The sequence below is a fragment of the Alligator mississippiensis genome, chromosome 11 (genome assembly GCF_030867095.1).
Source record: "Alligator mississippiensis isolate rAllMis1 chromosome 11, rAllMis1, whole genome shotgun sequence".
Classification (NCBI taxonomy): domain Eukaryota; kingdom Metazoa; phylum Chordata; order Crocodylia; family Alligatoridae; genus Alligator; species Alligator mississippiensis.
The window spans coordinates 10,356,008-10,383,503 of record NC_081834.1 but is presented as its reverse complement, the minus strand read 5'-3'; the positions used below and the strand labels follow the sequence as shown (position 1 = coordinate 10,383,503).

Sequence of the window (27,496 nt, the reverse complement as noted above, 5' to 3'; positions counted from 1 at the left end):
GTGTGCGCGCACAAGCACAAATGCACACGCTCACCATCATGGCCCGGCCGAGTGTCCTTGGGAAGGCTGGCCATTCATCTTTCACAGAAATGCATACACAATTACTCGCACACTTCATCAGTATAGTCAGCAAGATAGGTTTGCCAAAAATCCTGGAAAATACATATATCAATACATGTATTACCAGTTTGGAACAGGCTCAGTATTTATTATTAGGACGTGCCCTACCCTGCAGCATCCATCGTGACACTACTGCAGATATTTGAAAAGCTAAGATGTTTTTGGCCGCACAAAAAAGTACCATATAAAATGACGGGCTTCTCTCTTCCATTTATTTTTGTATCGCTTTGACTGAATGTAGAGACATACTTTTCTAGAAGAGACAAGGATGAGAGTGTGCTGTGGAAAAATGAGCAAAAAAAATTAAAAAGGGACAGGTTCCAGTTAACATACACAGGGGATTTTTCCATCTTTATTTTATATCTCAAAGCATTGTATGAAGCGATACAATGGTCAGCTGATAAAACTGAAGAAGAGAGAGGGGTAATGACCTTCACAAGGTGCTGTGGTCAGGCAGTGGCAGAGATTGGAAACAGAGTCCATGCTTCCTGAGCGACCATGTGATCTCACATCCCTTGGACCTACACAGTCCCCTTCTGTTGAAATATTTAATTTCAATACGACGAACAGCTGTGTAATAAAAAGAAAACCTATCTAAAACTCCATTGCTTTACACAATCTCACAATGCAGAGTAATCTATGTGCAATTGTTTCTCTTTTTTTTAACAGTCTGAGAATGAATTGTTTTCAATCGGTCTCTTAAATATTAGCCTTGGTTCAGGTTTGCAATGAAATGTTTCTAAATTGTGAAGATACCCGACACAAGTAGGTAGGAGTTAATGTGGGAAGCCTGAAGCCTATTTTTAAAAATTCTTCAGTGACCTAGAAACCCCATTGACTACAAGTGCTTGGGTATTATTTTTTAAGACTAAAGCTTAGGTTCCTAAATCACTTAGACAAGCTGAAAAGTGTATGTTCAGTGATTTCCTCAGAGACCAAAGGGAGCTGCTTCTATCGCCAGGCCTACCATTCCTAGACCTTGTTCAGACCACACACACGTAGAAAACCAAATCATCAAGCCGGATGGGCTCATACCACCTCCAGAACAAAATCTAATAAATAGCATTATGTTCTTTAAAAAACAAAACAAAAAAACCCCAGAACCAATTAAGCAAGCAGATTATTTTTCTAATTGTCCTGCTTATTGGCTTGGTGTCAGCACCATCCATCCACTCCCGGGATATTTCTCTGAAAAGTGTACTATTTCAAAAAGAGACACGTTCAGACTGTGCACACAGGTGGTTTTGTCAGTCACAGAAGGGAAATCAAAGCAGCCCAAGTGTGATAGATTTGGAGCACTTACAAAATACCAAGTTGCTATTTTCTCTTTAGAAGCAGTCAGGACATTTGAAAAATCCTGACATTTGCAGACAACTTCTGATGCGATCTGTCCTCTGGAATTTTGACCTGGAAAATAATTGCAACAGTGAAGAATAAACGGCCCCTGAAAAAAAATGGCTGCGAGTTTGCAGTCATTGTCCTGATAACTTTTACGCGTGTGGTCTAGTTTCTAACAACCGGTGTGAAAATCAGCCTTTTCTCTATGTTAATTATTCCTAAACGTTATTCATAAAAGTATACCGACCTGTAAGAAAAGTGCTGTAGAATTTCATAGGGATGAAACTGTCAGGTTCGAGAGAATGTTAAAAGTGTCCTAAAAATGAGTCTAAAAAGCAATATAGAAACATTTCCCCTAGATCATGTTAAGCATCTTACAGACGTATGCAGAAGGAATATAATTCTCTATGACATTCTTTAAGGCAATTCTAAAATACCACGAGGCAGGTTCTCATTTTCTTCTGAATTCTATAGGAACTTTAAATAATGTAGAAAGCATCTTAATGGTTGTATGCTATTGTGCTGCAGTTCAAATCAAGTCAAGCAGATGCTATCTGAATCGCAGACTTTTCAAGCTTTATTAACTAACCGGTATTCATTATTTTTACTTAAAAGTAGAAATAGCGATCAATATTCAGTCCAGTAACTTGTGGACATGAAATTATGGAGTGCAAACACAAAGGGTTTATATATGGAAAACAATAATTACTGAAAAAAATCACATCCTGTTGTGGTATACCCAGTTAAATGCTTAACTTTAAAAAAAAACAAACCCTCAGTCACTTGCAGGTAACCCACATAGCATTCTTGTTAAAATACCCTTCTATTTAAACACAGATTTTAACCTTTCCACCTTCGCCTCTTACATTTTTCTTTCATTCTGTTCAAAGCATTTAGGTAAATTAGGATGAGGTCCCTCCATAAAAATGCAAGGGGATCAGTTAAACTTTCATCTCTAATTTATTCATGAAGGAGAGAGGTCTTTCTTGGTCATGCTGTGCATCATCCTGTCAGAATGACTTTCCTTCTTCTACAGAAGGAATAAAAGGAGATGGAAAAATCAGGGGTTTGGTCTTTCCTACTAATAATCAGTAGAGGAGAGAAAACTCTCCCCTGCTTCGTTTCATGCTCTTTGTGCTGGAGTTGGACTAATATCAAATATTGCATCAAGTTTCCACATTAAAAAGGGCTGAAGTCACTCGCTCAGTGCAAATGTAAATTAATGTTATTAGAGAGGGAGATTGCACTTGTATCGCTCCTTTCCTTCAAATTTAACACAGCATTTTACAAATGTCAATGGTTAATTCCCCACACTGACCCTGATAGATACAGTATGTGCATGTAATGTGCTTGTGATACACTAAAAGTGTGGGTGGGTGTTTCTGTGTGCATCGTGTTCAGCCTGAAGCATGCACATTGTCCTTGTGCTTGTTTACAAATACTGCCAATTTTCGCTCTGCAACGCACACATTCATATCTGGCTTAATGCTGGAAATTCCCTACTAATTGAATGAAAGATATAACAATCATTTCTTTGTGAAAAACGTTCCTCGTTGCCCCTCTCCTTCCACAAGACTAAAGTTTGTAATTGATTTATTTTGCTTATTGTTGTTATAATAATATCCCATTTCGCATCCTGATCTTTTGAAGAGGCAGAAAGGCTTATAATAAAATGGCCTTTATCCTAGCTGATGAATGAACTCTTCTGAGTTCCCCCAGCATACAAAAATTATCATCTTTTATACATGTTTTAAAAAGAAAAGGGTGGGGGCTAGGGAAGAAAAGCAGGATCTGGTATTAGTCCTTTTAGTCGTCAGGAAATTACAAAATGTACACTTGCGGAGTAAGCAATTTTCGCAGTCTGCCGGCACATCCATCTTTTTAATGAGCCTTGTTTATAACCTGACGCCATGTTTCTAGTCACCTACCCTGTTTACATCTTTTGGCCCCTTTAATTAAGAGAAGAACCAGTTAAAAGAAAGTAAGAAGAAATATTAATATGATCTGATTAATTCAGCTAGCAGGAGGTTATGGGGTACCAAGGTTATTATAACCTATAAAGGCAACATGAGCAAAGCTGTGTTCATTTGTAATTTTATTAGGCGGAGCAAATTAGTGAGCCCGCATGGCAATGACAAAAGACCCCTTCCTATTCTCTCTTACCCCCCACTGAAAGGGCCAGGAGCCTAAAGTTAGGCCCCATATTAGGCAAATGAGAGCTGATAAATCTCAGCCACACAACTAATGAGAATCTCCAGAGTTGGAGCTGTGCTAATTTGAAAAGATTAGCTAGGGATTTTTTTGTTTTGTTTTCTTTATGGATATGCACAAAGTCCAGTGAACTCCAGGCAGATTTTCTAAGGAACAGTGTGAGAGAAGGGGAAGGAGGGGAAGAAGTCTGCTAAGAGTTAAAAGCAAAACACAGCTTAAACATACAGGGTGGGGGAACACAAGGACACATTGATAAGGAGTGGATCATTAGGAGGAGAACATCATCAGTTATGGAAAGAAAAAAATATAATCACATATAATTACACTGTACCAGTGGCCCCCATTTGCCCAGATAAGGAAACCCATTCTTTTCCTTGCTTTATTGTCTTAGAGTTTTCAGACAGAAAGCATTGAAATTGTGCCAAAGTCAAGGCACTTTCAAGTGCTGAATCTCCCAGACCACAATTTCACGGTGCAATCCTTGCTCAGGCAAAACTTCCACTAAGAAAGAAAAGCTCTGGGCTAGATTCTGATCCCCTGAAACGGATGTAATTCCATCACAATCACCTGTGCATAATCCGGTGGAAACCAGGATCGCCTAGTATGAATCATACCTACACTTGCAGTGTGCAGTGGCATAGTCAAACAAGTGGTGAAAACCCAGAATAGGCTTGACCTCATTAAGGCAACAGGATCAGATCCCAAATAAAGGCTCCTTCCTGGGAGTTTGTATTTCTCTCCTGATCAAAAAAGCAGGTGAAATACAAACAGAGACCTTTATTTGTGGCACCTACCATCCATCTATCACTTAAAATAATAGAGTAAGCATTTCAATTAGTCCAGTTTGTCCTTCCTGTGCCTGTCCAGAATTTTTGGCATGAAATCCATCACCTCCAGCGGCAAAGGTATCAAAGAGCTTTGCAGAGGTGACTGAAGGGTATTCTTACCTCCCAATATATGTGGGGAAACTGAGGTGCACAAGGGTTAAGGATAATCTTTCAGAAGTCCTTGTTAATGCTGTGTGTCTGAATTCCTGGGTGCCTTGCAGACCTCTTCTTGCACACCCCCAAATTGGTGTACGTTTCAGACAGTCGGGCTGATAGGAAGGAGCCCCAGCTCCGAGGTAGTGGGTCCACGGCAGAAAGGAGGACAAATAAAAAGCAGACCTTCCATGGCCTCCAAATTTGTGCTCAGTCCAGACCACAACTACTTCACTTCTAAATAGGCCTGGCTGCACCTAACACCCTCAGAAGCTACCTGGTATTGTTCAGAGAAAACTTGGGCATCACACAATGGCTAGGGACAGATGTTGCACATACACCAGTTTAAGTGATCAGAAACTGGTTTAAACCTGGAACAGAACAGAAGTTCAGTGCACATAAACCACTTTCAAAATGGCCCAAACCAGTTTAAGATAAACCTGGATGTATGTAGTGTCAGACTTTACTGATTTCTGTCCAACTGGTTTATGCAGCTTCTGTCCCAGATCCATTCCTGATTCGAGTTAACTCCCAGTTCCCCCAGAATCCCAGGATACTTTGCAGCATTGGGCTGGCCCTCCCCCCTGCTATCACAGGGCTGAGGCAGTAAAGCCTCTGCTCCCTAGCCTTTGGCTGTGCCTGTCAGCTCGGTGGGATGGGGGGCAGGGGAATGAACCCCAGGCCCCCCACCCAGCCCAGGCCTGCACAACACAAGTAGGGGGAAAGCCCACTCTGTGAGGTCATTGCCCCACCTCCACAGACCTTCAAGCTGGGCTGGAATCACCTTAACTCTGCCCTTCATCAGCTGCCTTTGCATCTAAGGGGATGGAGGAGAGGGAACATACCCCCCGCCAAGGCCAGCACTGTTCCCCCAGCTGGAGTCTGCAAGGCACGGGGAGGAGAAAGCCCCCTCCCACCAGGCATTTCAACCCCTGACCCACAGCCTGGAGAGCTGACTGGGATCCACTGGTCCTGCCACCCTGCTTTCACAGGGTTGAGGCAATAAAGCCTCTGTTCCCTAGCCTCTGCCTGTGCCTGTCAGCCCGGTAGGACCATACTGAGGGGTGGGAGGGAGAAGTCCCCCTCTGCACTAGGGGCAGGGCTTGGGGGACTCTGCCAGGGGCAGGGAGCCCCTCTGAGACTGGGGGATCTGGCCAACCCAGAGCTAGAGGGACCGTTTTCCCCTGGGGGAGATAACAAGGGGCTGGGGCTGTGCTCGGCTCAGCTGCATTCGGATGCCCTCAGTAGTAGCTGGCAGGTTGGGCAGTCTGGTTTAGCACCCCCAGCTACTGGTATGGGCTACTGAGGGGTCCGGCTGCTTTTCTGTCTTCAAAAGCAAATGTCAGCTCACTTTATTATTGGTTCCAACTACACGGTTTAGAGAAACCTGAAAAGATTGAATCGATTCAGCCTGGGGCTTGTTGACTTTCTGTACTTAGGCCATGAAGGCAAGCTATTCGGCAGTAACACCAAAGTAGGATATCACCCCAGCTAACAACATCCAATCCAATCAACTTCTCACCCAATCAGGTGCATAAAACACAGGCCAGTCTTCATCAATTGATGCTGTTCTGGGCCAGTTCTTTTAGTTTCAAGTTGCTGATCTGTAAGGTTGCTGCTTCACTAAATATTATATTGCAAAGGGTCCCTTTGTGTCCACCTCTCTTCCTTTTGCCTTTGCATTGCCAAACCATGGCCTGTATAGGGACCCTGGTGTCCAATAGTCTCAAATCATGGCCAAGATAAGTCACTATGCCATGTACAGGGATTAGTAGTCATGCACAGTCCAGCGGCCTAGAACTCAGCATGCCCTTGAGGTATAAAATATTTTTTAATTGCAAATGACTGCTTTACTCTGACAATCCTCATTGAAAGCTGCTTAACTTCCCTGGAGCAGACTTGTTGCTCTTTCATTAGTAATAGTAGCAAGAGTGTTAAAATAGCTACATTGGAAAATCAATGAAAAGGGGAAAAAAATATATTGTCATTAAAAAAAAAATCTGTGCTTTAAATTTTAAAATTAAAGATATATATCTGTATTTAAAGCAAACGGAATGAAATATGTCCCAAAATATTCCAGACGTGCTCTGAAAAAGAAAAGAAAAAAAGCTTTTTTTTTAAGACAGAGACCTGCTCACTGAAAAATCAATTTTAAGGCTATTATATTTTAACTTTCATTGTTATCTCGGTTTAGGTAGCACACATCATAATACTGAAAAGCATTTTTATGTGCATCTAAATCATTCAATGCTCATTGCTTTTCTTCTTCTATTCCCCAACTGGGCTCATGATGTACAAAAAACTAACATCCGGGTAAAACATCTCAAGTTGGGCCTTGACAAACTGAAAAGTCAAAGTAGCCCACAAGATAAGATAGGGAGAGGGATCGATTAAAACACTTCTAGGCTTGTTCTTTGGGTTTCAGTTCGTAGAATCACATCGTAAGATCAGAATCTCTGCTTTCATTTACTTTTTAAGTATAGGCCAGATGCTGTTCTACCTCTTAGGCACCTAAATGAACCTTGGCAGTTAAATGCAACCCTACTCCATCCTATTTGAGTCCCTGAAAATCTGTTAAAACATTTATTTTCATATCATGCTACCATCTTATCTTTAAGCCCAACTCACAAAAAAGCAAAAAGGAAGAGAAGCACCCACACACATGTCTAACTTTTGCATTAACAGTTGTTCAAGGACTCAAGCAAGGTAGAATAGGATCACATTTAAGCACCTAATAGGTGGAATAGGATCTGGTCCCCATGATCCTAACCCCTGTGAAACTTGAATTTAGCGTAACCAATTTGGTGATATCTCCTGCATCTGCAGACGATCTGAATCAACTCAAAGAGAGGTGAATGGTTGTGTTAATCTTTAACATGAAATTTGCTGTATCACGGTGATATAGCACTGGGGGAGGGAGGGGGGGGGGTGTCCATGATCCTGGATTTACTTTTGTTTGAGTCTACATAAACATATTGCTACAGTGCAAGGAAGATAGGAGGAATCATGATTCTCACCACCTGATCTTGTAGAAAAGTCATTTTATGTGAACCTTTTTCATAGGTCTGATCCAAAAGAATGATGTTCCTTGCTCAGTGGATGTTGCCACAGAAGAAGATAGCCACAGAAAAGCCAGCAATAATAATGAATTAGATATGAAAAATGGTGACAAACACAGATGGCTGGGGAAGGTGAATTGGTACATCTCATGTTCAAGTCAATGGGAAGATTCCTATGGACTTTACTTGGTGTTGGATCAGGATCTAGGGGTAAGGATTTTTGACATGATCATGGAAGGAATAAAGCAGGGTGGCTGTTTAAGGGGAATATCCCAGAGAACTAATATACAACATGAATGTAATTCATGAGCAGCTATGATGTCCCATAGCCACATCTTGTATACAATGTATATAATACAAAATTGTTATGAAATCCACACCAGACTTTTTCAGCCTATAGATCCACACGATATTTAACAAATCCTTCTCAGCCTTTTGGCTAAAATCAAGGGTCTGGTCATGCTCCCCAGAGGTGGGGCTGGGGTTAGTTTTAGCATTGCCTACTGCGGAAGAGGCCGCAGTGGCAGAGTGATTGAGGTGTCTGGCTATGTGCCCAGAGATGCGAGTTTCAGCTCTGTTTTGGACTGGCCTCAGTTGACACATCTGTAAATGGGCACCTAGTAATTTAGGCCAGAGATTCAGACCTGGCTGAATGGGATGCTGGCCAGATTGCTTCCATGTGTGTCACTGGCTAAGACACTGCTATCTATGCCTTAACCACAAACCATTAGCCTTGGGTAGGCCTACCCACAAAAGAAATAGTAGCAGAGGCTGCATCTATTTTCAGCCCAGCTAGGTGCAGTGTTGCTTTTATGAATAATACTCATAACAAATGTAGTTTAATTTTTGGTTAGTCAGCTATTCACCAACCAGTCCCAATTCTCTTTGAATGTATTAACATGAAATACCCCAGTGCTAAACCTAGATACTCTATAGTCTTGTGCTGGGGATTTTCACTCATTTTTCAAAACTAAATTATTCCTTTGGACAAGATGACCTTGGAATTTGACAGGGAATGGCTTTAGTACAGTGGCTCTCAATCTTTTTTAGACTCAAGGCACCCCTCATTAGACTCAAACCACCCCTCAAAAAAATACTAGCTCTTAGCTTTCATTCGCTTATTTTACTACAAAATAATAGAGCAATTCTTCTGTTGCAAAAAACTCCGAAAGACCACAACAGATCAGACTATTTTTAACACTATATATTTCTATTTGAAATCTCTAGGTTTATGTTGTGAATCGTGTTGAGGTGTTTGCATGGTTTATATTGTGCGGCACCTCTGAAAGGCTTTTGCAGCACCCCAGGGTGCTGCAGCAACCCTGGTTAAGAATCACTGCTCTAGCAGCACTGCACATCCATAGTCCATGGCTTTTCTGGAAATTACAGGTTCTGAAGAACTTACATTACATGAAGAAGAAGGTCTTGCATTCAAAAGCGTGTCCATATTTTCATCGATGACCTGGAAGATGGGATGCAGTGCACCCTCAGTAAGTTTGCAGATGACACCAAGCTGCGGGGAGTAGTAGACATGCTGGAGGGTAGGGTTAGGATCCAGAGAGTCCTACATACATTGGAGGATTGAACCAAAAAGACTCTCACAAGGTCCAATAAAGAAAAGTGCCAAGTCCTACACTTAGGACAGAACAATCTCATGCACTGGTGCAGGCTGGGGGCTGACTGGCTGGGCAGCAGCTCTGCAGTAGAGAACCTGTGGGTTGCAGTGAACAATAAGCTCAATCTGAGCCGACAGCGTGCCTTTGCTGTGAAGAAGGCGAATGGCACATGGGACTGATGGTAAGAATGTTTCATTTTAGATGGAGGGAAGTGATTCTTCCCCTCTATTTGCCACTGGTGAGGACACATCTGGAGTCATGTGTCCAGTTTTGAGACCCCCACCCCCCACTATAGAAATGATGTGGACACATTGGAGAGAGTGCAGCAAAGGGCAACAAAAATGGTTTAGGGACTGGGGCACGTGACTTCTCTGAGGAGATCTTGAGGGACCTGAGCTTATCTGGAGAAGAGAAGACTGAGAGGGGATTTATTAGCAACCTTCAATTACCTGAAGGGCGTTATACAGAGGATGGAGCTGGACTGTTCTCGGTGGTGGCAGACGACAGAACAAGGAGCAATGGTCTCAAGTTGCAGCAAGGGGAGTTTAAGTTAGATATTAGGAAAAACTCACGAAGAGGGTAATAAAGCACTGGAACAGGATGCCCAGAGAGGTGGTGGAATCTCCATCTTAAGAGGTGTTTAAGCCCTGGCTGGATAAATCCTTGGCTGCGATGATCTAGTTAGGGATGGTCCTGCTTTGAGCAGGGGATTGGGTTAGATGACCTTCTAATGTCTCTTCCAAACCTAAATTTTCTTTGTTTCTCTGATTTTATGAAAAGCTTGTCTAACTACCTCAACTCTGCAGCTTGTCCAATAAAACATGCCGCCCTAAGAAATCCTTGCCTCGCACAAGTACAGAAGAAGTCATGACAACTGACAGGCTCAAACTTTTCTTTCAAGGCAGAGCCTATGAATTCAAGACTCCAAGATAGATTTATTGTTCAATTTATATACTCTTTAGCAAGTGTTATTAGGTGCTATGGATTTTCAATCACTCTTCTATTATTGGTGAGCTGAATTATCCAAATCACTTCCTGGTATGGACAGAAGAGCTACTTTGGCTGCAGTAAGATTGTTCTTGCATCCAAAAAAACCCCTCTGCCTCTTGCTTAAACCAAACACAAGGCCAAAGCCCCAGCTGGGAGAAATGACATCATTCTTCCTCAGACTTGAAAGATGTAATTTAATTTGCTGTTTAGTTAATCTGGCTTAGGAGCTCCACTTTTGGAAAGAAAAAGTTGGGAATACACCGATATTTTGTTTGCATAGACCTATGACTATAATGATTCCAGAGAAGACTAGAACGAGAAGTGCCAAGAATTAAAGGTTTAATTAAAAAAAACACAACACCAAACCCTTCTGTTTCCTATATAGTTGGACCCTATGCCTGAAAACTTGGAAGAAATATTTTTCTTATGAAGTTTTCCAGTCCAGTTTTGTGCCCTTGATATGCCAGTTAGATTTTCAAAGGCATCTAGAAGAATTAGATGTCCAATGGGAAAAGGATCAAATCCCATAGGTGGCCTTGGACTTATCAGCTGCAACTTTAATGCAAGGGAAACCACCTGATAGTGTTACCCTCCCTTGCTGCTGCTCTAATTTATACTATGGGAGGTTTGGGCTCCTGGCTAATACTACAGCAGAAGAGGCATATTGCTGGCTAGAGCCACTATTCTTTGTGGCATCGTTAGGGCTGCTCCCATATTAGTTTGGCCCCTCTGAGAACTAAGTTTCCTGATTTCTTGAGTCCTCTTTTTCAACCTGCAGTAAAGACAGACACTCCTCAGAGGCTTCTGCTATACACAGCTCCAAAAATCTATACACGTTGTTGTATCCGTGCCCATAACAAAGTAATTCTTTTCTCACCCCCTTTCATTATGCCTCTCAGCAACCTGGAGAATAATCCCGAGCCATAAGAAAAGACCTGCCAAGTGTGAAATTTCATATGGAAATAGACTAGTGGCTATTAATTTCCTGTTTATATTTGCTAGGCTAAAAAGTTTAATTGATCGTTCAATAAATTATCACTTTACAGATCAGGTTAGTCTCTTAAGCAAACCACCGATCATCGTGTTAACATGCAGATATAAATGAGTCCTTCTCAATAGGATAAACACTGTCCCCCATGTACGGTAGGTGTGGCAATTAGATTATTGATTTTAGGTAAATGTCTTGTTAATTATGCAGGAGGCTTCACTTCTCGTGTTAATTAACTTACTGCTCCCTTAAATCAATAAACTATGGCCTCCAGAGACAAAGCTGTTTCCCCACACACACTGGGGCAAGAAGACAACGATTTGGCCTATTCCCTTTTTTGACTGCATTCCCCGAAATAGCTCCCAATTCCACGGGCAAAAATTGGTATGGATAAATATGCTGAATTAGAGGTGACTAAATATCCAAGCAAACCAAAATCCAGTCAGAATTTGCTCAAGGAAAGACAAAAAGCATTGTGGGGCTGACTTTAATGGCAGCGAGATCTTAAGTGGGTGAATCTCCACCAGTTCCTTTTTTTGCAAATCCTTTTCAACAGTTGAGGGCTTCACCCCTGTCATTTCACTCGCCCCTTTTTGTATTGACCCCATCCAGGTCAGCCAGCTCTTTTTTTCAGTATAACCCAAACTGGTTCTTTCCGATAGAAGCCTCATTTTTCATTTTCTGATCTCAAGCTCCTTTCTCCCTTTTCCATAGGAGCCGTGTTTGAATGACATTCATTTTCTGTGTTTCAAGGTTTACACTTTCTATTCCAGGTTCCAAGAGTCACTTTATCCCAGTCCCACTTTCTCTCTCCCTATTATCTTCTCACATGGCCGTGTCCTCTCTGACCAATATCCACCATCCCATAATGTCTACATGTGGTTGATATGAAAAGGGCAGGTTTTGAAGATCCCAGACTGAATGCCTCTCCCACAGCAATCTGCTTTCTTCCCCTTCCTATCCCTCTCACTTACATTTAAATACAGGGCCAGATTAATCCTTGGAGCTCTATTCTCCCACTAGCTGTGTATGGGAAAACCCTTTGAAGTCAATGGGATTTACTCATTATATAGGTGTTGTGAACAAAGCCCCCTGGTAATAACTTTACTGACTTCAAGAAAGAGTTACACCAGGGACTTCAGATTCAAGGCATTAATTTAGTCTAAAGAGGAGTTTTTAATTTCTTATTAATGCACAGGATCTGCTTCCAGAAAACCATCAAAATAATTTGTACTCATCTTAATTCAGGAAGGAAAAAAATGATTTTATCATTTTATCTAAGAGAGTTTCCTTTCTATTAATTAACTCTTATGGCTTTACCTAGTATCATTTAAGGAAGGCCCCAAGCCAGAATGTTTAGTTCAAAACTTCTCCAAAGTTTTGAGATTTGTCTCTGGCATTTTGACTAAGTCCAGTATGGGTATCAATTACAGTTTTAACTTTCTGATTCAAAGTTCACAGGATCAGAACATGAATCCAAGTTCAAAGTTCCCTAAAGCTGGGGAACTTTGGATGTGTGGGGATAGGTCAGCCAATCACATTTTTTTTTTTTTTTTTTTATAAAAAGCAAGCTAAACATACAATTTGAAGATTTTTTGTCACCCCTCCTTTATTTCTTTTGATGATTCTGCAGTAAAGATGCTATGCAGATTATAGTACTGGAGTCTATTATATTTGCAATTTGTCTGATCAAGAACAAAGACAAATGATTAGGTCAAAATCTTGCAAATATTTAAGCACGCACACAACTTTACTCATAGGAACAGTCCATGTGAAGCCAATAGACTGTGTACACGAGTGAAGTTATTCATGTTCCCCGAAGTATCAGTCGAACTAGGACCTTAATCTTGTGCCTTATGCTGTTAGTTGACCTTGGTCATGTACCTGTTTATTACTAGTTAGTTGGATGGATACAAAGTAGAGTGAGGGACATTCCTAACGTAGGAAAAGTTCTAATTGGAGAAATATAAATTTACATTAAAAAAAAATTATCCTAAAATAACTTACCATAAAATCTTTGTAAAAGTTTGCGACTGCCTCGTATGTTTACATGAAGCCTGTTATACATAATTTTCCGAAGCTGTTTTCAATCATGCAAATGATTTTTTCCTTTGCAATATGCTAATGCAATCTGATTTATTTCAGTTGTAAAAGTTAATTACAATGTGTTTGTGAGTCCCTAAAGATGATGTATTAAATGTTTATAACCAGGATTATTAAAATGTCCTGTCTCGATTACAGTGCTTCTCTTTCAAACACTAGAACTAATTGTAGCCTTAAATCACAACAACCTCACCGTTAAAATTAACACAAGGGCAACATTGCATAATTTTAATTAATTTTAATTTGGCCAAAGCAAATTAATTTTTGTTTTCTAGAAGGACAGCTAAACTCTTTCACAGCCAATCCTGTTACATGTGGAGTTCATAAACTTATTTTTTTTCAACATTTGTATCCCTTTAATGATTCCATGGTTGCATATTTACACTTTAAAATGCACTTTGATTTCTCATGTTCTCTCTATTTTCACTGTAATTAGTGTATTTGTGACTGAAGCCCTTATTATTTTGCACCCAAATAAAAGAATGACATAGTGGTGGAATGAGTAATATTTCACTGATTTTGCATGCCTATGTGTAGATGTTACTGCCTTCTGGACACAGCTCTTAAACTAAAAGCAGCTTAAGGCTTCCAACTTTCCTTTTTGTAATACCCATGAAGAGCTGCTGATGCCTTATACCAAAAAATGGGAGGGGTGAGAGATTTTTGTCATGAAGAAATAATTAACTCACGCGATATTTTCTGCATTTCTCTTTCCCTTGATCTTTGCACTGACGATTTTTGCAGGGGAAACCAAATCTCTGTTCAAGATAGTGTGAGTGAACTTGCTTGCAGATTTCTTGAGTGAACTGAGAAAACTTCATGCCGTGTGACATCATCCTAGTGGTTGTGGACATCACACTGACATCACAGAATGGTTTGCCCGGAGCTGCGACTGGAAATGAGAATAAGTGGCAGGAGAAAATTAACTCTTGGGAGACAAAACTCTTGCACATGATCCAGTAGTTTCCACAGCAGTAATAATAGTACTTGCAGAAGTCCCTATTACCATTTGAGCACCCTAGTTTTTCCCTAGTTTTAAAATATGAATTTGCCCTGGCTGAGACTATGGATGCAAAAATAATTTGTTATGGAGGAAAGGAAACAGAGGTTCAGTTTTCTCTGATCTTTTCCCCAGGGACATATGTTTGCTGCCCTTCCCAACAGGGAGAGGTAAGAATCAAGAGCGTGGCTTATGGATCCCCAAATGCACAGATCCACAAACTTAAACCCTGCATAAGACCTACAGGGGGTACTTTTGCAGGCCATAGGCTCCAGTAGCATCTGACCTCCTTCATGTCCTGTTGGGGGAAAGAAACATCTCCAGAAGCTCGAGGCCTTTGCGATTCTGGTTTTGCACAAAGAATCACCTGCACAAAGGAACCGAGACTGGATCCAGATTTGCTTTTCACAAGCAAAAGGAGTTGGAGTTGCAGGATGTGTGTAGATGTCATCCTGGCCTTGCTGAATGTGCTACTTCCCGATGCCAATAAGGTGCCATTTCTTCAGTATGAAATCTGTGCCCAGTCCCTCCCTCGCACTCACTTTCTTCCTTGAAAAGAGGACAGGTAAGAGGAATGAAGCCGCACTTGGTTCAGCCTCCCAGTGAGTGGAGGTATAAATCTCACTTTGGCTGAACATGTCAAACAGTGAAACGGCTGCCTTTAAGCACTGTCAGTCTGCTGCCTGCCATGCTCATTCTTCTGGTGGACTAATGGATTTAGGCTGCATTAGTTTCACAGTTAAAAAAAAAAAGAGATGTCTCACTGGGCCATCTTCTGGGTACCAAGAAGGTAGATTTTCTTTACCCCCTTGACTTACATGCCACAGGGTTTCATCAGACATATCTGATTTAGTTAGTCTATAAGGTGTATCTGTACCCTGCCTTCTACCTGATCATCATCATTGTGACAGTCAGTTCCTATAGCATAGACACCCGCAGTTAAAATAAAGTCACCGTCGGGCCATAAGGGAGCATCAGATCAAACTGACCATCACACCCAATGAAAGGGGTGTGGGACCAGCCCAGGCAAAGGCCTGGTCTGCTTGGAGATATCCCAATTCAGTTCATGTCCTGGGACAGCTAATGGATATGAAGGTCTCACCTACTGTTCTTTCTTTCTGGTCTGGCTCAGCTACTTCTGTGGATTCAAGTGAAGAATCTGCCCTTTACAAGTTCATTTTTCTGCTTTTTATAAAACTGGATACATAACAGGGCCATGACGGCTCAAAAGACTCCAAAAGCAGGCAGACAAGGTTCTTTGGGAGAATCTGATATATTTATTAGACCAACTTAATTAGCTATCGGATTCACCCAAAGAACCTTGTCTGCCTATGTCCTTAGACCAACACAGCTAGAACCTGCACCCCTCCAAAAGGAGGCATGTCTTTGTCAATCATTCAACTGGCTAATTGGATATGCTTTTCAGATATGCTCACCTCCTATAGATACTTTGGAGCTCTGGCTGCTGAACAACTGAAGCCCTTAGTGACTGAAGATCTTCCCCGTCTAATGGTTGCTCAATGGCTTCTGTAAAATGGAGCATGGCAAAGATGGACCAAGGTGGGCTTGTCTGGCTTGAAAAGCCAAAAATGTGATGGAACCGGAAGATTGAGTTTTGCCCTCTCCTCACTTCAGGACACAAATGAGATAGTGTCGTCAGAGGAACTTACACCGCTCCTGTCCGTTCTGTTCTGGGGACAAACACACCGGCACAGTGACAAGATCAGGAATGTGTCACTAGTGCTAAACCTAAATACAAAAGACCAGATTCCCCAGGGTGTGTGTAGATGAAATGGGGGTCCTAAAATGAAACGGTGGGTTTTAAAAACACCACTTCAATTTAGGGTTGATTAAACCCCTGTGTCGCACACGCACCCCGCTGACTTACCTGCCTCTCTGGCGGGGACGGGAGGGCAAGCTGCTGGCAGGTGGAGCAGTCCTTGGGCCGTGGGGGGAGATGAGGGTTGGTGCCTCCCTCCATGCCAGCAGTGTCACCCACCCCAGGTGGCACCCAGCTGCAGTCACCCGGCTCGGATGGTCCCAGGGGGCACCACTGCCTCAGAGGGAAGCACCGCACCCCCACGCAGGCAGGCAGGCTCCAGCGGCAGGGGAGGAAAGATCAGGCTCTCCGCTTATCTTGGGTGGAGCCTGCTTTCCCAGGCTGCTGCCAGGCTGCCTGCAGGCCTTCCTGCAGTGCCATGGAGCTGCACGGAGTGCAGTGCTTCGCTCCGCAGCTGTAGGGACAGCAAACTTGTGCCCCAAGTAATTTAAGGTGCATTATGCTGCTGAATTTCCTGAAGTGGCTGGAATTAATGGGCAATATACACTGCCGAGGCATGCAAACCCTGACACCATTAAAGTGGTGCAAAAGCATTTAGCCCACTTTAAAGTGTCATGCACACACACCTCTCGTTTTGTCTACACATGGCCCCAGGTACCATAAATTAAAGTAGCTCAGTAAAGTTAATGAAACTACATCAGCTGATACCAGCTAAGGGCCTCACCCCCCCAAAAAACTGTAAAAGCATACAACTGCGCTCAATACATATTTTGCTTTCAAGAAATAAAAATATTTTGTCTAATGTTTTCAGTTTCATAAAGTATGTTGCAATTAATGGGTGCCAAATATCATGAAATAGCCAATTCTATTTAAGCAAAAAATGTGTGCGGCACAGGAGTAAAGTTTTGAACAAATCTTGCTTGATAACTGCTGTTATGTTTTGGGTTTTTTTTCTTTTTTTTCCTTTCCAGGGGCCAAACTCAGGGTGATAAGCACTGTCTGCAAGAACTAAAAACCTATCCTCAAACTCAATGAGTGAATACATTCTCATAGTTATCTAAACTTGTGCTTGCTTGTCCACATGTATCACTATATTTAATAGCCTCCCAAGAATATCGGGCATTATATCTCTTCCCAAAATTGCAGCATTCTAATAAAAAAAAGGCCAAGAGGCAAAGGAAACCCATGATCTTGCTAGCTGGATTTTGCTCAGCACTTACGATTTCAGTAAAACCATTGACTTTTATGAATCGAGTCATTGGAAAGAGGGAAAGGGGGAATGTAGTAAAAGAACTGATATAAGATGTCACCACTCTTCATTCAGCTCTCAACCCAGGCGGGTCTGCACTACAGGCTTCAAGCCCATTTGTACCAGCGTTATGTTGATTTTCCTTTTGATCACAAATGGTTTCTTTTTCCACTCCATGGGCAATGAACCTTTCAACATTTACCCCCCTCCCCCCAGTTGCAACAGCTTCATTTATCTTAATCTTTGAAAGCAAGTGTATAATTATATTCTGCATTGTTCTCTAAAAGCCACTTTCCAGTTAAGAAAAATATGCAATCAGCAGCCTTCCTTTCTAGTCAAAGGTACGTGTGACCAGGGAGACCTTTCCAAAAAAAGGTTGTAAAAGTACTTAGATATTAGATAAGGCTATTCTCCAAAAAAAGGGAATATATGCAAAAAGGAGAAGATAGACATCTTGCCAGAGACTAAAGTTTCTAGACAAACACTTCTGGTTATAGATGATTTTAGATCACATATCTGCTTTCCTGTGTTTCTTTGATTATTTTTATTATTATTATTATTGCTGTTGTCACTGACACTAAAATTGGAATTCGTGGCAGAGAGCTGACCCTCTTTTCTTATTGGCAGATGACCCCAACAGGGTTATCAAGGCCTTAAGACCCAGTTTTTCCTTTTCCATTGGCTTTAATTGTGCTAGTAATCTTATACTGCTTGCTCTGAATTGTGAGAAGAAAGGGGAAAAAAAAGTTGCAGGGAAACCTGGGGTGAAAACGGTGGAATTATGTCATGAATGCAAAGTTTCTCATAGGAAAATCTCATTCCCAGCTATGCAGGACCGGAGGGTGGGAGGGAGGAAACATTGCTTAAGGAAGTCAAAAAAGCAATCAACTTCTCTCTTCTCTTGTGTTTTTGCCGAGTAAAAGCTTGGCATTAAAGACACCATGGTCTCCCATGTCAGAATGAATCACCCCCTTGGAATCCGCACAAAGCATAGGCCAAAGAGGCGGCATATTGCAAGATGCCAAATGCATGTGCAGGAATTATAGCTCACTGCTTCCAGAACAGCCCCTCACAGTCAGATCCTCCTTACACTCTTTCTTTCATTCCCATTTCTGGTTTGTGTCTTGTCACCTAAAATATAAACAAAGCAGAGGAGCCCGCGGAGAGAAATGAGGGGGTGTACAAATTGGGTGGAGGGAGGATAAGGCGAGGCGTGCAACAGGATCCTGCTGATCTTCCTTTCGCTTCCCACAAAGAATGGGAACGTTCCCCTCGCTCAGCTGGCTCTACAGACAGCTTCCACCTCCCTCGTGATTAACAGAGACATGCTGCTGTAGGCATTGTTTCTGGGATGCTCCTGGGTATATTTTCCCAGAAACATTAGTTCAGTTTGTGTTGTATTGAGCTGGTGGTGCCAACAGCTCACAAGTGAGGCAACAATTCAAACATGCGTGGAAATAAGAAAAGAGTCTCATGGTTGGTGGCATGGACTATTGTAGCTGTCCAAACTAGCCAGCGTGTTTCAAGTAATGCACAGCATAAACCTAACTTATGTTTGAATGCTGAAGTGCAAAAAAAAATGAACAGAAATAAAGTGCATATCAGCTTTAAAATCTGACGTATTTGCCATGCTCTGTAATATGCTCTTTGATTGTTACCGGGTGGGAAATTATTGGTAATGAGGATGAGGACCTTGAAAGAGTAACACTGGTTATGCACGTAACAGACACAGAGGTATTTCTGATTCATTTTTCAATTCAGATTACTATATGCACAACCCTCAGAGATTTTCCTCCTTTAGGCATTAGTTTTCATGGGCTGTTCACCTGTAAGATTAGGGGAAAAGACCACAAATGAATAGTAACACAACAGGAGTTAGTTGGTGCTACGGTGAAGTACCACATCCCCCCTCCTCTCCATTTAGAGACAGTAATCACTACTTCTTTCCACTTCTGCCATATAGTTAACAAAACAAAACACATCATTAACAAGGAAAAAGGAAGCATAAAGTGCTAAAAATAATGCAACATAAAGATATATAAAAAACCCCGCTTGTGTTTGTACTTAAATATTTAGCTTTTCTTAGGGCAATCTCCATATTTATACATGAGTTTGAAGGACAGCATGGGTTTTTGCTCACAAACCGCTGTCTTGATTTCACCAATGCAATCAGTCCCATTTACTTCCTAGAGCTGAACTCAGTGGCAGTAAATCATCACTGATTTCAATTGGGGTTGTATGCGGACTTGTGTGTGGATTGATTTGGATGAGGTAGGCTTGGAGGTATACCTAACTATTTGAACTCCATCAAAATTTGGACCTAGCCATCTCAGACGTTTGGGCTTGACAAGAGGCTCTCAGAAAAAGATCTACACATTGGCCCTTCCCTTGGGTACAATCACCCTCTTGTTTCCAAGGATTCATGGAATGGCGCCGTTCTTGCAGTTAATCTTCCATGGGCTGTTGCAGAGTAGTGCCCCATATGGAGGGTACTGGACATAAAGCCATTTTATATCTACTTTAGTAATGTATGTAAAAAACCCGACTACCAGGTGGGACAAGCTCCTGGGGCTAACCTGATAGAACTGCTGTACATGAGCCAGAAGGGCCCTGATTCATACCACAGCTGCAAAAAATGTGCAAGGCACACACACATACACTGAACACATCCAGCCACCGGATGGGAGGACTCTACTAATTGGTTGAGTTGGCTCTAATACTTGGCCACCAGCTGGCTCATACAGCCGCCTCCAGCCCTAGGGACTTAAAAATTCCTCCCAGGAATCAAACCTGGGTCTCTTAAGTGGCAGAGCAGAGCAATAACCTTTGGTGCCACATGGCCCAGGCTATTTTTTAATTATGATTATTACTTTTGAAATATATATGAAATAGTATAAGCCCTTTCTAAAATTCACTTTGCATTAAAAAAATAACAGAAAAGAAAAGAATGAAAGCATATGGTATCAATCATATTTTACAATACTTGTAACTGCAGTTCGGAAACATGTGTTTCCTAACTGCTCATTCAGCAGTATCTGTATAATTTTTTTTTTTTAAGCAAAAAACAACCCTCTAAACAAAGCATTTAAACTAACCAGCATTGCATGATTATTGTACTTAGCTGAAATGAACCATTTTATTTGGGTGTAAGCTGAATTGAACCAGTGGTTACTGTTGTTCTGTTACTATTCCAGAAACCTTCTTTCAACTTTAAATTAAATTCAGAGAGAGAGGAAGAAAAATACCATCCCCCCAAATATCACTGCAATTGCTAATCTGGTAATGCTAAAAGCAGAGAATGCAGTATATCTCCTTCATGATGTTATTACAGAAATGTATTTAACAATGTAGACTTTGCCATAATGTAACAAAGCTATGGCCCATCAAGCCAGGTGCCCTGTCTCTCTAGTGGCTTCTATGTGAAGCTTCCAAGAAGGGCAAAAAAATCTGCCATAATTTATCTACTCAATTAATGCTGTGGAGACATTTATTCCTCCCTTATTCCTGTTATGAACAACAGGATCTTTGATACATGAGTTTAGATTACCCCTATCACATCAATCACTAAATACTGCAGGAAAAGCGGTATCCATTTTGGGGTATGTGATTTCCTCATTCTTGGGTTCTTCAGGGTTTTCGCTGCACATGAGTGGCATTTTGCCAACACAGGTCATATGTATAATAATCCCTCATGTGTGGAAATGCTAATCCATGTGAAACAAGGCAAAGCATTGCCCTTAACATCACCTATATCTCAAACCAACACCCAGCCTGAGTTGCTCCTGATATGTATCCTATTTCCCACAAGCCAACACGGCTCTACTGCCAAACACCTCCCTTATCTTTGCTGAAAGCCAAGTCTCTTCTAAATCCAGCCCATCCCAGTTCTGTCTCTTTGCTGTGCTGCCTAACTTGTGGTAAATGTAGTTCTTGTGTAAATAGGTTGACCAAAAGGAAATCTGGGATCCACCTCCCCTCTGGACCATGCCCAGCAACCCTGCAATTCTACGATTCTCATTTTAATTTTTGCCTTTAATTTTGAAATTCAGGACGGTCCTGGCCAAACCGGGCTGTATGGTCATCCTGTGCCTAAAAGACATATAGAGACATTCTCCATCTCACCCTCCTTTTCCCATTCAATTTGCACCATGGTAGCTTCATGGACTTTACCATAGTTGCTTCTCGTTAGCTTGCGGAGGATCTGGCTTTATTTCTGTTTTCATTTTCTCTTTGGAGCTGATACGTTTGAGACTTAGCAGCCTCCCAATGTTTACTGAGTAACTTGATAGAAACCCACCCTTCTATCTGAAGACAAAACAAGGGATTATCAACAAGAAATTAGCAAAGCAATCAACATGCAAGAGGATCCTCATTTAATAAGTGCTAACTTTTATTTTTCTAATAGGCGTGAAAAACAATAACACCATGTCCGTGATACAATTTGATTAAATTGGTTTGGATGGCTTTGGGAGCAGTAATATGATTAAATGGCTAACATAGAGCTTGTTCTTGGTGGCTGATCGGCAGATTGTTTTGCTTTTATTCCTCCCAGAGACTGCAATTTTCAGTGATGACGACATTAACTGTTTCATTGTCACTCCATACAGAAAATCAAAGCCCATTGAACAGTGAGAGAAGTGATTTTTGGACGAGAATGGAGGGGTTGTACAAGCACAAATTAGAGAGCTAGTATTAAGCATATAGGAGTGACTTCCCTTCCTCCTCTCTGCCCACCCTTCCTTCTTGTCCTCCATTGAAGAAAAGGGTGATTGACAGAGCTTCCTGGCATGAAATCTTTTCCTGGCACCAAGGAAAAAATCTCTCCAAAAATCTTACACCCAACTGGCCTCTGTGCCTGCACAGAAACTCCTAAAGTCACTGCCAGCACAAACACCATCCTCTGTTGAAGGTTTACAACCTAACGGGCACTCTTACATCTAGAATTGAACTCTCCCTTACTGGTCTCTTTCATGGATAAAATGACTGAACCCAAGTTCAACCCCTATAAAATATGGCACATCTCCATCTTAAGGGATGGATTGTGAGTTATGGTCTTTAAAACACTTCACTACTGAGTAAAGCCCTCAGCCCACCTGTGCACTTCAAGCACATGGGCTAGCAACAGAAGTTATACATAAACCAGCATAAGTGATCAGAAACTGGCTCAAATCTACAACACGGCAGAAGTTCAGTGCATGTAAACTACTTTCAAAATGGCCAAAACTGCTTTAAGATAAACCTGGATGGATGCAGTATCAGACTTAACTGATCATGTTAAATTCATTTAGTGAACTTCTGTCTGGATCCCCTCTAGGGTCAAGTTAACTCACAGTCCCCCAGTATCCCAGGTGCTTTGCAGGGTGGGTGGGCTAGCCTGGGCCCAAGCTGTCTGCTGCAATGGAGTAGGGAGCCTTGCTCTAGCACACCCCCCAGTTTCTGGCCTGAGCCACTGCAGGCACATGGCTGCATTTCTGGAATCAAAAGTGAATGTCTGTTCACTTACTAATTGGTTCAATCTACATAGTTTAGACTAACCTGCAAAGACTGAATTGGTCTGTCCTCAGGCTTTTTGACTTCTGCACTTAGCCATGGTGACCCTTAAGCACTTTTAAGCACTCCTACTGAATTCTGGTAGGGTGAAGTCTGCAGGACTTCTCACATCATTTAAGGCAGACATGGTTAACCTGCAGCATGTATGCCACAAGTGGTATGGGCAGTCTGTGTGTGTGGACATGCAGCACTAATGGCAGATAGGGCAGGGAGCAGAAAGTAGAGCAGCAGACCAGCCAGGAATCCCAGGGCAGAAAGCAGAAGTGGAGTAGCAATTTTTTTTTTTTTTAGGTAAAATTTTTAGTGTTCCAAGTCAAATCAGCCAAATCAATTCTAAAGCTGAGAATCATTCAAGACCCAAATGTGGCCTTACTACCTTCAAATATCCTCCATCCTCGCCAGGGGCTTCAGATGCTTCCAAATCCTTTGGTGGGCATCCTATGTGCAGGCCCAATTCTGGAGACACAGGGCTTCGATGCCCCTGAGTTTCACTTGCCCTCAGTTTTAGGGCCGCAGGAGCAAGATAGGGAGGAGTCTCATATTTCCATAAAGTCGGCATGTAACCTAGATCCTCCCACTGGAACCTGGCCAGTGGGAAGCTAACTATGAGGCTGTCATAGGGAGTCCTGTCCACAAGCAGAAGGGTACAAGCCTCCACTACACCGTGCCATTTTAATTGTATGACCTCGGTCAGGGTGCTTCCCCAGCCACCTTCGTGGTCATGGTATTAGGGAAGGGGACTAGAGTGGCATTTGGGGAGGGTGGAGGGCTAATTTGTGGCATGTCTGCCCCAGTAGTTGGCTCCCAGCGGGTTAAGGTAAGCAGATGCTTAATCATTTGGTTGGATCGAAACCTTTCAAGCTGAGTAAAACAAGCTAGCTGCACCATTCTCAGTGCAAGAGGTACGCTCCCTTCCATTGTGATAATAAGAGAGAACTGAGACACCCCTGGCAGCATAAATAATTGGAGTGAAAGATTTAGAAACAATTAAAAGTCATTGAATTGACCCGATCACTCAGAGAACTAACTCCTGCCGCACATGAATGACAAGGTAAACATATAGCTCAGTGCTTTTCATTTCATGCCAACAGTAACAGTCATTTAAATATTATTCTGCTTGTGTCTATAGGTGTTCTCAAGACAATCCCTAGCTCCTAATATTCTTGAAAAGAAATAATAAAACAGTCTCATCATGATTTTTATGAGCCGGGCAATTTGAAGAGATGTATAACCCACCAATCTAATCTATATACGTTGTTATTGCAAATCATCTTTTCTCCGCTAGATCACCTGTTGTAAAAGCCACATGGAAACACGACACGTGGAAATAACAGTGTCACATTCAAGAGGGAAGCTTCCAGAAGGGAATTATGTTCCTCTGATTCCCCATTAAGAAGATGGTTAATAGAGAATTTTAGAAAGCCTTTAATTCTTTGTCTTCAGCTAGAAGATCAAAATACATTCAAAGATACTGAAAAAGAAATTATTTCCTCAGGTTGAATGGACATGTATACCTATACTGGGCAGAATACCTATACTAGGTATTCTAAAACCTTCAGGGTAGAATGGTTCATTTTGGTAAAGCTAGAATATAGTTACGATGCAAGAGGTGTTGGTTTGGGAACTGTTTTTTAAGAGGCAAAGCAAGAAAGCTTTTTCACTCTTATTTCACAAGGCATCTCCTTTTTGTGAGCGCAATGCAATGCCAAACCCATTGGTATCTGCAGTAATTCCAGGTACAAATTTTAGTCAATTATATATAAAACTATTCTGTGATGCAGTTCTCATGAACAGACCCCTGGCCCTATAGACAGTCCCATGAACCTTATTATTTAGTGCCACCTAGACACAACCATGGCTTTATTATGCTAGGCAGGCTCTGTACAAACAGAGATCATAATCTAAATCAGGGTGGTCATTCTGCAATGCATGTGTCACAAGTGGCACAGATAGCCTCTCGGTGTGGCATGTGGAAGATCCAGGCAGGAGCAGGGAGCAGTGGCAGATAGGTTAGGGAGCAGAAAACAGAGCAGCAGATTGAACAGAGGAAGGAGATCAGAGAGGGTACAGGACTCGGTTTGTGTCACACTTGCCAAAACGTTTGGCCCCCACTGATCTAAATAGACCAAAAAAGACAAAGAATGGGTCAGATTATCAAACTTACCTTACAGAAGGGGAGCGGTGGCACACAGAGAGTTTATGTGGCTCCCCCAAAATTACATAGCAAGTTGAGGATAAAGCCAAGAATGGCATGTTGATTTCCTGAATGCCAGTCTAGTGCCTAATAACAATGAAAAGTTAAAGCCAGAGAACTGCCCTTCTTCCTCATTTGTATGGTTGAGGCTAAACGTATGTGATTGGTAACTAGCTCCTATTACACTCACATGATGGGCAAAATTGCACCACCAGGACAAAAGACTTGTCGTTAAAATCAGAAACGATCGTCTTGCAACTTTAATGGACAAGCAGAAGTGAGTCTGAGGCTGTGACATTTGCTAAGGGAGAAAAAAAAAATCTAGGCTTCCCTCTTCTCATTTTTTGAAATAAAAAAAAAATGATGCCCAGCCACATGAAATGCAATGCTCTGTGCAGAGCAAGTCTCCCCTCCACCCCGCCACCCATGAATACTAACAGATGATCCTTTTGATGCCCTAGCTGTTTTCTCCTGATGGCCTAGCACACCATAACATCTTGTTCTACTCAGGATGGGAATACCCACAGTGACTTACACTGCTACTATTTTGGGGGGGGGGGGGTCTTTATGCATGTAAAGGCTCAGACAACCATAGGAAAGCTCATTTGCAAAAGGGGAATAATGGCTTGAGAAGCCTGCTGGTCCTCGTTCATGGTCCTTTCCAGGAGAACTCCTTGCCAAAACTAATTAAGACTGAAACTTGACGGGGTTCTCTCCCACATCGAATTTACAGGATTAAGAACAATACTAGTTAGCTGTAAACACACTCTCTTAAAAACTACAGATTCTCTTTGCCGAGGGCTTATAGGGGCGGGTATCAGAGGCTTTTTGATATGTAAGTATAACCAGCAGTAATAAAAGTCTTACACCAGGTTAACTACACAATTTGCTAATAACATTTGCTGACACAATCCATGAAAATCACTCTGGCAGCCCGATTTTTGGCAAGTGTACAAACGTTTTATTGAACACATGCTGCCTATGAAACATGGCCTATGAAAACATGGCCCCCCTCACCCTCAAATGGGCAGCTGAGTAACATGTGAATAAATACCTGCTCTGATTTCTCTTTGTATATAAAGAGCAGGAATTCTCTTATTCTTCTGCATTTTTTTTTTTCTGAACAAGAGCAAACACTTTCCAAACTAACTTTATAAAAGAAGTAGTTGGGTTTTTGTTTTCTCTGATAAAGTGTGTCCTTATATAAAATGAAAGTCCTTATAGCCGGGATTAATTTTTTTACACTTATATCTATTAAAGCAACAAAAGAAGTTTATGCTCCCTCTCGCTCTAAATGGAGCTTCTGCTGAATTCAGTGATGCATTGTATGAGCCAAGTTTCTACATGTGCATGACTCTTGCAAACTTCAGTGGGTGTTGCATGTATGGATTTGAGAGCAGAGTTTTGTTCTTGAAGCAGATTCAGCTATGTAGGAGGTCCTGGTGGTTTTGTGTAGCTAGTACTTTGAAATTTGTCTACAGCTTGGCCTACCCAATGGTCGATAGACCTTTTGAAAGGCGGACCTGTCATTAAACATAGTCTGATCACTACTGCCAAAAGGATGTAGTTCCATAGAGAGACTGATCAATGTGTTAATAATAAGCCGAATATAAGAAGAAAAAGAAAACAAAATATATGTCGATGGGTCACGAGAAATGTTGCCACCTTCCCACCCCCAACACCATCTGTGAAATTGAAACCTGTACCTCATGACACACATGGGTTATGCATATCTACTCAAGTGAAATAGGTGTGGATGGATATATATTCTTTGGGGTGAAAACTATGATATTGCTTTGCTCCAGCAAAATGCCTGCCACACTTTAAGGGGCCATAAAACACAAAATAATGGTAATAATCAATAATACAATCTCTTTCTTTCTTCAGCCTGTCAAACCTTTTTGCTGTGAAACTGAGATTTTTCCAATAATAATATCTTCTTATTTATCATTCCTATTGTGGTAGCACTTTGAAGACTCAATCACGGACCAAGATTATGTTCTCTACAAATGTGAAACAACGCTACAGCAAGATTTTGCCATTAGTGTCACAAACACATACCGAAATATGATAAAATCCCACCAAAAAAAGTAAATACAGTTGTGTTGAAAATGTCTTTTGCTGTGTATTAGTGTACATGTATATTATAGTTTAAGCAGCATATTTTATTTCTACACACATGAACGTGCGTGTGTGTGTGTGTGTGTATGTGTGTATGTGTGCATGCAGACATGTGTATGGTTGTATATATGTGCAGGTGTGTGTGCATTCTTTGAGGAAGAACGGGTAAGAGTTGTGTTTTTTTATTAAGGAAAACA

At 41.6% G+C, this 27,496-nt stretch overlaps 1 long non-coding RNA gene across 1 annotated transcript; it reads right to left on the bottom strand.

The window, feature by feature from the left end:
- Positions 1–315: 315 nt before the first annotated feature.
- LOC132243335 (uncharacterized) lies at positions 316–25,231 on the bottom strand. Its single transcript, XR_009455542.1, has 4 exons — positions 25,149–25,231; positions 14,095–14,297; positions 1,424–1,527; positions 316–690 (listed from the first exon to the last, which is right to left on the bottom strand). It is a non-coding gene; the product is annotated as an uncharacterized LOC132243335 (long non-coding RNA).
- Positions 25,232–27,496: the final 2,265 nt, after the last annotated feature.